General features: G+C 36.2%; 1 non-coding gene and 1 pseudogene across 2 annotated transcripts; both read left to right on the forward strand.

Annotated features, from left to right (window-relative positions):
• Positions 1-529: 529 nt before the first annotated feature.
• Positions 530-10,341, forward strand: LOC143628203 (protein S-acyltransferase 24-like; annotated as a pseudogene). Its single transcript, XR_013152712.1, has 16 exons — positions 530-612; positions 722-904; positions 996-1,152; positions 2,110-2,286; positions 5,358-5,498; positions 5,581-5,693; positions 7,589-7,668; positions 7,746-7,909; positions 7,978-8,116; positions 8,203-8,302; positions 8,389-8,446; positions 8,531-8,608; positions 8,686-8,784; positions 8,861-8,939; positions 9,023-9,172; positions 9,899-10,341. The product of XR_013152712.1 is annotated as a protein S-acyltransferase 24-like (transcript).
• Positions 10,342-11,594: 1,253 nt separating this feature from the next.
• On the forward strand, positions 11,595-11,668 carry TRNAN-GUU (transfer RNA asparagine (anticodon GUU)). Its single transcript has one exon. It is a non-coding gene; the product is annotated as a tRNA-Asn (tRNA).
• Positions 11,669-12,044: the final 376 nt, after the last annotated feature.

Here is a 12,044-nt window from a genome sequence, read left to right on the forward strand (position 1 = left end):
GTCTTAAATCTGAATGGTTGATAAGCTTTTGATAGTCTCTCAACCGTTCCAACTTGAAATTTACTAGATTTTTTTCTTAAAATAATAGGTTTAATATTAGAAAAATAGTTTTTAGGTACCTGACAATGAAGCAAATGGTATTTAGGTGTCTAGCCATTTGAGATGGCTGTATTGGATTCCTCTCTCTTAGTGGCAATCCACGTAAATGGTGACTGGATCAGCCATCTGAGATGGCTAGATCCAACTTTATTCCCTTTGCCACATGGCATCACAAGATGAGACCAGCCATTTAAGATAGCTGGTTTGAACTTACAACATGATTTGCATGAACTATTGTTCAACCCCGAACACAACCCGGGTGGTGTTTCCCCATTATGCTGTCCATCTCCCGCTAGAGAAAATTTTGATGATTAAGGAGAAGTTGGCCCGAAATGATTTGTTCTATCTCTTACTTAGTGTCGACTATGAATGGAACGCTGGTCAAGGAAAATTGAGCTTTAGTTTGGTTAAAACCGCCACACGCAGTACAATGGCCGAATTCCTCTCGCGGGGAAACACTTTCCCTTGTTTAAGAACCACAACGGATGTGGTGTGGATTCGGTTTAGATTTGGGTAATTTAGTCTATATGAATTATTTTGCATGCATTTAGATGTAGGGTTTGCTTAAGTACTATTATTGGCTTTTAGTGAATTGGTTAAATTAATTAATTTTATATGATAGGTTATTATTATTTTTGAAAATGTGTTGGGGATGCTTGAAAGAGGACATTGTTAAATTAATATCTAGAGACTTTTATAACAATGTGAAGTTTAGTAAAGTAGTAATGGGTGGATTGATCTTTAAGGTGCTTGCAAATAGATTAAAAGTAGTAATTTGTGGGTTGATCTCGGAACAACAGTTCACGTTTTTAGCCAAAAGAAGTAATCCATGATTGGATCTGTAATTTCAAACCAGCTATCTCAAATGGCTGGTCTCATCTTGTGATTGCATGTAGCAAAGGGAATAAAGTTGGATCTAGTCATCTCAGATGGCTGACCCAGTCACCATTTACTTACATGTTGTTGCTTACATGGATTGTCACTAGGAGAGAGGAATCCAATCCAGCCATCTCAGTTGGCTGGACACCTAAATACCATTTGGTTCATTGTCAGGTACCTAAAAACTAGGGCTGTAAACGAACCGAACGAACACGAACAATGCTTTGTTCATGTTCGTTCGTTAAGAAAACAATGTGTTCACGAATGGTTCACGAACACTTACCGAATGAGATTTTCTGTTCGTGTTCGTTCATTAAGGAAATTAATGTGTTCACGAACACAAATAAAATCGACAAAGTTTAGAGATTGAGACTGATGTATTCATCAGCGTGAATAATGAAAGCCTGTAAAGAATAGAATGAACACGAACAAGGGCATGTTCGTGTTCGTTCATTTAATTTAAAAGAACACGGACACTTAATCGAACAAATATTTATGTTCATGTTCGTTTATTTAAAAATGGAAATTTTTGTTTGTTTATAATCTAAACGAACATAAATGAACAAAGATAAACGAACATGTATGAACAAATGTAAATGAACATAAATGAAAACAAATTAACAAATATAAAACCTTTAAGCAGATGACTTATTTAGATAATATTTTATTATTTTCTATTAATACATAAATGAACATAAATAAACAGACATAAACGAACGTTCATGAACATAAATGAACGAACGAAACATGTGTTCATGTTCGTTCGTTTAATTAAACGAACACAAATTTTTTATTCATGTTTGTTCGTTTATTAAATACACGAACATAAACGAACTTTCCGCCGAATGGTTCACAAATAGTTCACCGAACGTTCGGTTCGTTCAGGCTACTAAAAACCACTTTTCTAATATTAAACCAAGAAAAAAAATCAAATTTACTAACCTTATTGATAAGCTTTTAGACCACCAAACAGCCCCTTAACAAAGAAAGCAGAAAGTAAGCTTCATTTCTGTAGTCTCAAGTGAACACTTGAATTTCCCAAACAAACAGGCGTTCTTCACCCAAACCCTAATTCGCAATCGCAAGAACATGCTGTTGATTTGACAATCCCAATTCAATCAATTGATGCAGTCGGTGGCAGTAGATGATGTTTACACTGCAGCTGCCTACGGTGATCTGGAGAAGCTTCAGAGGCTAGTCCAGTCCCAAGGTTGCTCGCTGCTTTCTCACCCGGACACCCTCGGTTATTCTGCTTTGCAATGGGCGGCTCTTAATAATCGTCCAGCTGCTGCTCAATACATCATACAGGTTTCCTTTTTCCTATACAACACACACTGTTATAGCAAAACATATAGTATTAAACGATGATTGGTGACAGCAAACTAACTGTTTTATCACCTCTTCAAATATGCATAAAAACAATTATAAGATCATATTTTGTAAGGTTTATATATTTAAATAGGTTTTGCCCCCGGAAAATTACGTTGTAACCGGTTAGGGTAAGTATGGTTTGCTGAAGTTGATTTTGATCACACTATCGTATTTTAGATGAACAAAATAAGTGAGTTTTAAAATCATAGCATATGTGTTTAGTTACTTGATCAGATCTTCATGATCGGGTTGTCCTTTTTTGGAGTTGGTGGGGTTTGCAGTTAATTTGATGCGCGAGTACGTATTCTAAGATAGGTGGACAATTAATAAAGTGATAATCTTTGTTGTTATTATTATTATACCTGATTTGGTTATTTTCTTGAAGCTTGCTTGATTCGTATTGTATATGTTTTGATTAAAAACGTTGCATAACTTTGCAATCTTTGGCTAGGATGTAAAATCTCAACTTTTGGTTAACATTGCAAACCATATTGAACTTTGCTAACAAGATAGAGTAATGGTGTGGCCAGTTTACATAAGCGTAGGGGCTGAGTTGTCTTTTGCATATCAAGCGATTAATTAAGGAACAATTTCTACAAGGCAAGGTAACTAGGGAGACATCTTTACTTTGATCTTCTACAAGCATTGTTTTATGTCTAGTATAAATAGGACATTAGGGTTAACAGTTTCTTTTAATGCATGGGTTCTTCATTCTTGAGCTTTGGGACAACACCTACTTCATGAATTGCAGACACTATTCTTGTTTTCCTATCAAGTTGTTAACGTAGTTGTTAATGGTGATCATAGCACCCGGTATAGCGAATAGCGTAGCGAAGCGGCAGTATGTCGCAGTCTGATTTTGGTGCCTCCATAGCGGGAAAATCGTGGATTTAGTATTCTTTTTTTGAATAAATACAGATAGCTATTGAAAAGGAAGCACATTAGGGTTTTTTGTTACGGGATTGAAAAAAGAAGCGTATTTTCTTCCATATTTACCCTTTTTTGATAAAACATACATGTAAAATAATTCTTATATTTTCTTCTACTGTATCACTAAACTTGAAATAGCACTTGCTATTTCATTGCTATCGCTATGTAGCATAGGTAGCTTGCCACTATCGTCGCTATTGACAACTATGGTTGTTAATAAATATGAAATTTCCAACCCCGCTCTTACCAAAGTGGTATCACAGTTCACAACATCATATTTGAGCCGATCATCAAAAAAGTAAAACAATCCATTGATACGTTCATTGTGGTCTATTTTTCACAATAGTATTCACCAGAAAACAACTTTTTTTTGGTCTTTCTTGTTCTATGAGCAGTTTCTAGTAATTGTGCAACATGGGACCGTGTGAGAGTATCAGTCCTTGTTCAAGAAGTTGACTGAGCAATGGTCGGGGTTGATGAGGTGTGTGCCTGCTCCTCTCTCCTCGGCTCTATGGAACTCATAACCTTGGCACGCTTTGCTTGGTTTTAAAAATCGTGCTTAAGCGTGAGGCGACTTTAGGCGCAGACTCGTCGCTTCTATATACAGAAAACGCTTTCTTTCGCTCCAGTTGCTTTTTCTCAGGTGCCAGGCGTGTGCTTCCTTTTAACCGGCGATTACTGCTTTTAGGATTAAAATAAGATGAAATTATGAAATTGACACATCTATGGAGATGGAGACGGAGAAAGAAAATGGAGATGAAGAAATGAAAATCGCGTAACGGGGCTTTACAAGCAGTGTAGTGAGAGTGATGGCGGTTTATTTCTTTTATTTTCTGTTTTAACTAAATTACATTTTCAATTCTAATGTTATAGCTTTTAACTTTTTATCAAATTTGACCCTAAACTTTTTCTAATTTGTTTATTTTTTTCTTTTCTTGTTTATCTTCTGTTTCAGAAAGGCATTCTTTTTTTGTTTCTTGATTTTAATTTATTGTACATATAGCTTGGTTAATTGTACATTGAGTGTATCGTAGAGGTTTTGTGCTACTTGAGGTTATACATCCAGGTTATTAATATCTTAAACCATATATAGAGCTTTTTTGTCTCGGCTTTGGGTAGGTGATGATAGAAACCTATAAGAAATATGTATTTCTATCATAGTTATTAAATGCGTTAGGCGCACATAAGGCGCAAGGGCCTCTCCTAGGGCCTAGGCGCTAGGCGCAAAAAAAGTGCGGGCCTCAAAAAAAAAATAAGTGCACTTAATAAAAAAATTCAAAAAAAACAGTTTGTAATGGAAATCATCACTTTTTCAAATACCAAAATATTGCAAAATCATAATCCTCAACTACCAAAAACAGCTGATAAAGTATATTCTGTGGTACATATTTACATATTCTGTGGTACATATTTACATATGCATAATTAATTGACTTTCATTATAAGGAAAGGAGAGAGATTAGAGTCATTTTTGTTAATCCCATTAATTTTAGGAAAGTTGTTTTAAGGGATAATCAATCAAGTTCAAAAAGAATCAAAAAAAATTCTAAGCTGCGGATTTTTCTCCTAAATTAGCGCCTTCAGTCATGGAAGTGGTATACTAGCGACTCGCCCTAAATAATCTCCTTGGCGCCAAAGCGCTGCGCTTTTAATAACTATGATTTCTATATACATATACCTTGCGCTTCGTGTACGAAACCCGGTTTGTGCTTCAGCTTGGCTTAGGATTTTGTTGCCCCGCTGCATTGCACACTTTTAAAACTGATGCATCCTGTGTTGTCTAAAATCTAGGCACCTCTTGCTTTTTAAAACCAAGGCGTCTCATGCTTTGCAACCAATGTGATACACAAATCTTATTTGCAGAACAATTTACTCCAAAAGTTAGAATATTTAAGTCAAAAGAGACAATGAATTAGCATTGCCAACAACCATGCTATAATTTAGTCTGCTAGGGGAAGGATGCTTTACTCAAATTAGCTGAAAACATTGTTGTCAATCCCATCTAATATCATTTAGTCTCTCATGAGTTGTATTATGACTAAAATCACATTGCTATTTTGTTAATATAAACCTTGCAGCACGGTGGAGATATAAACGCAACAGATCTTACTGGACAAACAGCATTACACTGGAGTGCTGTTCGAGGAGCCCTTCAAGTTGCAGACCTTTTACTACAAGAAGGTGCTCACGTTTACGCTGCTGATGCATGTGGATATCAGGTTGGTGATCTGATACTGTTACATGCTAATTATTACTATCCTGAATTATATAATCATTTATTCAATTTGAGGTCTTTTTCAGGCAACTCATGTTGCTGCACAATATGGTCAAACAGCCTTACTTTATCACATTGTGACAAAATGGAATGCAGACCCCGATGTACCTGATAATGACGGAAGAAGCCCTTTGCATTGGTACTTACAAAAAATAAACTTTCATAGAAGTCACATATTCAAAGGTTTTTCTCTGATAGGCCTGTAAACGAACCAAACCAGTGAATAGTTCGTGAATTCTTCGGCGGAAGTTTGTTTATGTTGGTTTATTTAATAAACGAATGAACATGAACAAAAATATTTGTTCATTTAGTTAAATGAACGAACATGAACACGTGTTGTTCGTTTGTGAGCTTTCGTTCATTTAAATTTGTTTATTTTCGTTCATTTATATTTGTTTGGTTACTTTTGTTTTAAGTTCGTTTATTAATGTTTTATTTAATTTTTTTTTGCCCATTACAACTTAGTATAGTTTTAGGTGCTGTTTGTTTTTGAAGACAAAAACTGTCTGCAATGTGATTTCATGTCTGTAACTGAAGATGTGGCCTGAAGGTCTGTAATCTGAAAATATAATACTGTTTGTTTTATAAACTGGATATCGTCTACATAAGCTGAAAATTAGTTACCTATCATACATATCACAGTAGATAGAATTTATTTGGCTGCTAAAATAATTGGTGGTGGTGTACGAACTGTGGAAGTGGGTGGTGGTAGTAGTGGACGGTGGTGGCCAACAATGGGTGGTGATGGAAGATGGTGGTGGTGGTGGTGGCGGACGGTGGGTGGTGGTGGTGATGGACGGTGGTGGTGGCGGACGATGGGTGGTGGTTGTGGATGATGGTTGTGGCCGACGGTGGGTGGGGGGGGGGGTGGCGGGCGGTGGTGGACAGTGACGGTGGGTGGTGGTGGTGGACGCTGGGTGGTGGTAGTGGACAATGGTTGTGGCCGACGGTGGGTGGTGGTGATGATGGACGGTGGTGGTGGTGGTGGATGGTGGTGGTGGAAGGTGATGGTGGTGGCGCACAGTGGGTGGTGGTGGTGTTGGTGTTGGTGTTGGACATTGGGTGTTGATAGGATGTGAAGAAGTGTGAAGAAGTTGAACAATAGCTTATTTTTTAAGACCATAAAAGCATTTTTCAGATCTTTTTCTTCTAAAAAAACAAACAGTTTTCAGAAGCTTATGTCAGCGCGCCCGCAGACGTAAGCCCCTTGCAGATCTTTTAAGCCAAAACAAACAGAACCTTAATAACACATTGTTCTTCACATTACTTTTAACTAGTTTTAGCTGTTATGTTCGTTTGTTTACTTTCATGAACCATTCTTTATACTGTTAACGAACATGTGTTCATTTTCTTAAAAAACGAATATGAACATCAACAAGAAAACCTCGTTTGTTTCATTTTTGGTTTATTGGATTTTAATAATCTCTATTAACTATGTATTGGCTGATAATAATCCTAAGCTAGTTTATAGCCACTGGCGGTTCCAAATTTAAAAATGCTGCCCCCAATGGTCTCCCGTTAAAATTAACTTAACGGCGTTATATTTTTTTTCCCCGAATTTCAAACTAATGTTTTAGGGTTTTTGATCGGAAGGAGGATACGAGTCAATTGATGTAAAACTTAGCTCGAAACGGTGATCCAAACGGCTTAATTTTTGTTAGTTGGAAGTTCAAACACCCGAATTGAAGCATTGTTTCGTCGTTTTGGAGCACCATTTCGAACTAAGTTTTACATCGAATTGTATCCTCCTAATCAAAAGCCCTAAAACATTAGTTTGAAATTCGGAAAAAAACTATAACGATGTTAAGTCCTTTTTAACGGGGACCATTATGGGCCAACTTTTTAAAGTTGGGACCACCAGTGGCGATAAACTGACTTTGGATTATTATTGAACAATACCATTTAATAGGGATTATAAAAATCCAATAAACCTTTATTTTTCGTGTTAGATCGTTTATTCGGTTAAGGTTAAATGAATGAAACAATCATGCTCCATTCGTGTTCATTTTTACAAGCCTATGTGTCAATTTGTAGGGCTGCATATAAAGGATTTGCAGATTGCATACGCCTTCTTCTGTTCTTGGATGCATATAGAGGCCGCCAAGACAAAGATGGTATTATTTAAATACATATTCTTGATAAATTTCTTTTGATAATCATTTTCGTGTTATTGATATATCTTTTGTGCCAGGCTGTACACCTCTACATTGGGCTGCTATTAGAGGTAACTTAGAGGCATGCAAAGTACTTGCGCAAGCTGGAACAAAAGAGGATTTAATGGCAACTGACAACACGGGTCTTACGCCAGCTCAGCTCGCTTCTGATAGAAAACACCAAGAAGTTGCTTTTTATCTTGTAGGTATTTACTTTTATAATAAACATTTTTCATAGGTAGTGATTAATTATAATATCTGACGTGTCAGGGGAATTTCAGGAGGGTTTTAGACAAACGGTGGGATGGATCGAGTACATTGGGGAGGTTTTCAAAACTAGGGCTTGCACCAGCACTCGTGAGTGTAATATTTGTGCTACTAATGACGTATATTAATTCAGTTATTATGGGTATTTTTCCAACTTTTGGATGTTATAATATATAACCCAAGTTTGATGAGATGTGACTTATATTTGACTGTGGCTACACTTTACAGCTTCAGATTTGCCAAAAATGACAGCTTCCTCTGCATTGCTTGCATGGATTGGTGTGATTTTGGCAAGCTCGGGATTAGTACTGTTTTATCGGTGTAGCCAGTATGCTTTAATTATTTTCTCGTTCTTATTAAAATTTATTAAATTTGATTTTTTTTGACTCACGAGGGCTCTGCTGGCTTTTATAGCAAAGATCCAGGTTATGTTAAAACCAACCGGCATGATTTACATAGTATGAAAGACGATGTAAGTCGTTTTTCTTATTGTTATCAAATTAAAAGTTTATTGTTATAACTTATAATCAATGATTGAATTATTTAATTCTCTTAGGAGCCTTTATTGAAGATTGAGATAAGTGATTCTACTTTGCTTGCCGGTAATTGGTCTCAACTTTGTGTAACCTGTAAGGTAAATCAAATTATAACTATGTCATACAGATTCAAAGTTTACAACTTTTTGTTTACTTGTCTGACTTTGTTGAGTAGATTGTTCGACCTATTCGCTCAAAGCATTGTTCCACATGTGACCGATGTGTTGAACAATTTGACCATCATTGCCCATGGGTGTCTAATTGCATTGGCAAGGTATGTTTACATTTTCTCTTTTTGAATGACTTATTGACCTCGTTATAAATAATACCTTTGAACACCATAATTGCAGAGGAATAAACGGGACTTTCTGGGCTTCCTTGTTCTTGAAGTAATTGCCATGATGATAACTGGAATAGTTGCCCTCACAAGTATTAATCCCTCGTTAAACCTTCCTAAATCGGTCAATCCTGCTCAATTGACTTTTTTAGTCTGATGGAAAATCTTAATGCAGGAGTTATGACTGATCCATCGGCTCCGTCTTCTTTTGGGGCTGTGGTTGAACCATGTCGGTAACCGACACACTGGAGCCTTATTATTTATAATTTCTGAGGGTTTTCTCTTCACGGGCGTGTTCACCTTAACAGCTATGCAAGTTTCTCAGGTACGTCTTCATACTCCACTCTTCATTATGTTGAAACAAATATTACAAGAATGGTTAAATGCCCACATCAGCACTAAAAAAATTCGTCACAGGTAGGCCTGTAAACGAACTGAATGTTCAGAACTGTTTGTGAGCGGTTCGACAAGAAGTTCGCTTATGTTCGTTTATTTAGTTCATGAACGAACACGAACAACGATGTTTGTTCAGTTAGTTAAACGGACGAACAGGAACATATGCCTCATGCATTCGTTTAAATTTGTTTTGGTTCGTGTGAATATATTTGTTTGCTCATTTATGTTCGTTTGGTTATGTTTATTTATGTTCGTCAGTTTACGATTGCTTAAGTTCATTTGTTTAGGCTTGTTAGTTTACAATTGTTAAGTTTGTTCATATATTTTTTTGAATTTTTTAGTTTCATTACAGTTTAGTCTAGTTCTAACTCATTATAATTTTGTCCGGTTTTATTTTAGGCCTAACATATTGATGTTCATGTTCATCCATGTTCGGTTGTGTCTGTTCATGAACCATTTGTTTATACTGCTAACAAACCAACATAAACGACCATGAACAGTCATTTTCTTAGCGAACACAAGAAAAGACTATTTGTTAAATTTTTCGTGTTCAATTGCTTGTTCTGTTAAAGTTAAATGAACGACCATGAAGATGCACCGTTTGTGTTCGTCCGATTTGTTTACAAGCCTAATCACGGGATAGTGATGCCTGCAGGTTGGTCGTAACATAACCACAAATGAAATGGCAAACACAATGCGGTATAGCTACTTAAGAGGACCCGAAGGTCAGTTTAGAAACCTGTATGATCATGGGTGCAAGAAAAACTGTTGGGATTTGTTTATAAACGGTTACAATGAAGATATAGAGTTGGTTGAAGCGGGCCAAACAGATGAGATTAATTTGATGCCTATAAGTACCAGGGGTTTGAGCCCGCTTCAAAAGGGGCCGAACGGCAACAACACACATGCTATTGATGTGAGTAATAATAAGTCAAAAACACATAACAAGCATGCTCATTCTTCTAGTTGTAGCCATAACCATGGGAATCAAGGAAGTGTAGGTTTAGCCCGGAATTCACGCGCCATGGTTACTTTGTAAGTTATATCGCTTCGGGACGACATGATATGTTGTATAACTTAGGTTAATTAGTTTGGGGTTTATAACTTATAAGACAATCAAAGTCATGAAAGAGAAAATTTGTGCCGGTTGCAAAAGGAACATTTAGTTGATGAAAGAGAAGTTATAGAGTTAGTTTGATCTATGAACATTCCTTTCCGTATTTCTTTCTCCAGTTTATACCGTAACACCGAATGCTTTGGAGATTAAGTTTTAAAGCATAAATTGATCAAAATCTTGGTCAATGGTTTTGAGGGGTTTTACTATTCGGTTTCAAATCGACTTAACTGAAAACTGGACCAGATCACTTAAAACCGAAATGAGTTACATATTTCGCTTTGGGTGGTTTTGAACCAAAATTGAATTGAGTTGCAATTACAGTTTTAGCTTAATCTCATCTCGACTAATTCAATTCAATAACAAAGGTGACTACCAAATTCGAGTTTGATTTTTAGTTCCGGTTTAAACTTTCATAAGTCGATTTGGTTTTTGGTTTCGACTGAAGTTAATCTTCGAACCAAATAAGCTGAAACCAAGCGATTAACATCCTATGTTGAACCTTTTGCGGCTCCATCCTATACATAACGAACGGATTGATGCGGGTGTGTGAAGTGAAGTTAAACAAGGACAACATAGTGAAAGTGAGGTTAGTAGAATGGTCGCATCTAGTCTCTTTGTGTTGTGTACGATCATGGCAAATAAATGATTCTAGTTTATAACTCCAACCACCCTGTCGGTGCACAAATAAATGTGATCTAAATATGTATATTTACAAACAAGTATGTCTTACAAAATGCTCATCACGTGTCCAAATGTTCCAAAATTCATCAATTGTATGCCAATTGAGGCAATAAGTATTATTCGTATTACAATGTGGAGATGACTCTTATCAACAAAATGGTGACAAAATATGAAAGTGACGATCAAAAGGTTCAACCATTCAATGCTGACACATTGAACCGAACATATATTAGAAAAGGGTGATTGATTAGTGAGGTAAGACATAATAGTCAAAACAGTACTTGTTTTTAATATCCCTAAATATTAAAAATGAGAAGTTATTAACTGAATTTCTGTTTTAGAAAATAAGACACGACATTTATTTTCTCTTTCTTTCACTCATACATTTTGTACCCTTGTTGGCCACTATATTAGACGATGCCATGGCTCAATAGGTTCAGAATACAGTTCATAATATCCAACGAAAACTGAAGCCCAAAACTTTCTATACGATACTAGTGCTATTTCCTGATTTATTTCATAAATAAAACGACTATATCTAAACAAACAATCTGCTGGAATAGTTCAGTTGGTTAGAGCGTGTGGCTGTTAACCACAAGGTCGGAGGTTCAAGCCCTCCTTCTAGCGGTTTTTAATTTTTCTCGTTAACTTTATAACCCCACCCCAAATAATGTTTCCTGCTAATTACAAAAGTCCACATCTTCTAAAAATATATTTTCAAACCTAAATTGGAGAGTAACAACTTAAAACCAAGTGAGTTGTGTAACTTAAAATCTAGTGTTTTCGTACTCATAAAACTGTAATGATGACTTGCTTTGTTGAAATTTATTATTAGAAGATCGAATTCATTTTAAATTTTATCGGTTTGAATATGAAGCTTGGATATCCAAGGCACATTTGTAAGCTGAAAGTATCAGAGTCACGCGTCTGTGTAAATCCGTTTGATGCGTTAAATAGGCATCTAGTGGTCAAGGGTCACCGCATACTTTCGTGTAAGACGGTG

This window comes from Bidens hawaiensis, unplaced genomic scaffold (genome assembly GCF_021521415.1).
Source record: "Bidens hawaiensis isolate Kalapana, Puna unplaced genomic scaffold, B.hawaiensis_p1.1 tig00004839_1, whole genome shotgun sequence".
NCBI lineage: Eukaryota > Viridiplantae > Streptophyta > Magnoliopsida > Asterales > Asteraceae > Bidens > Bidens hawaiensis.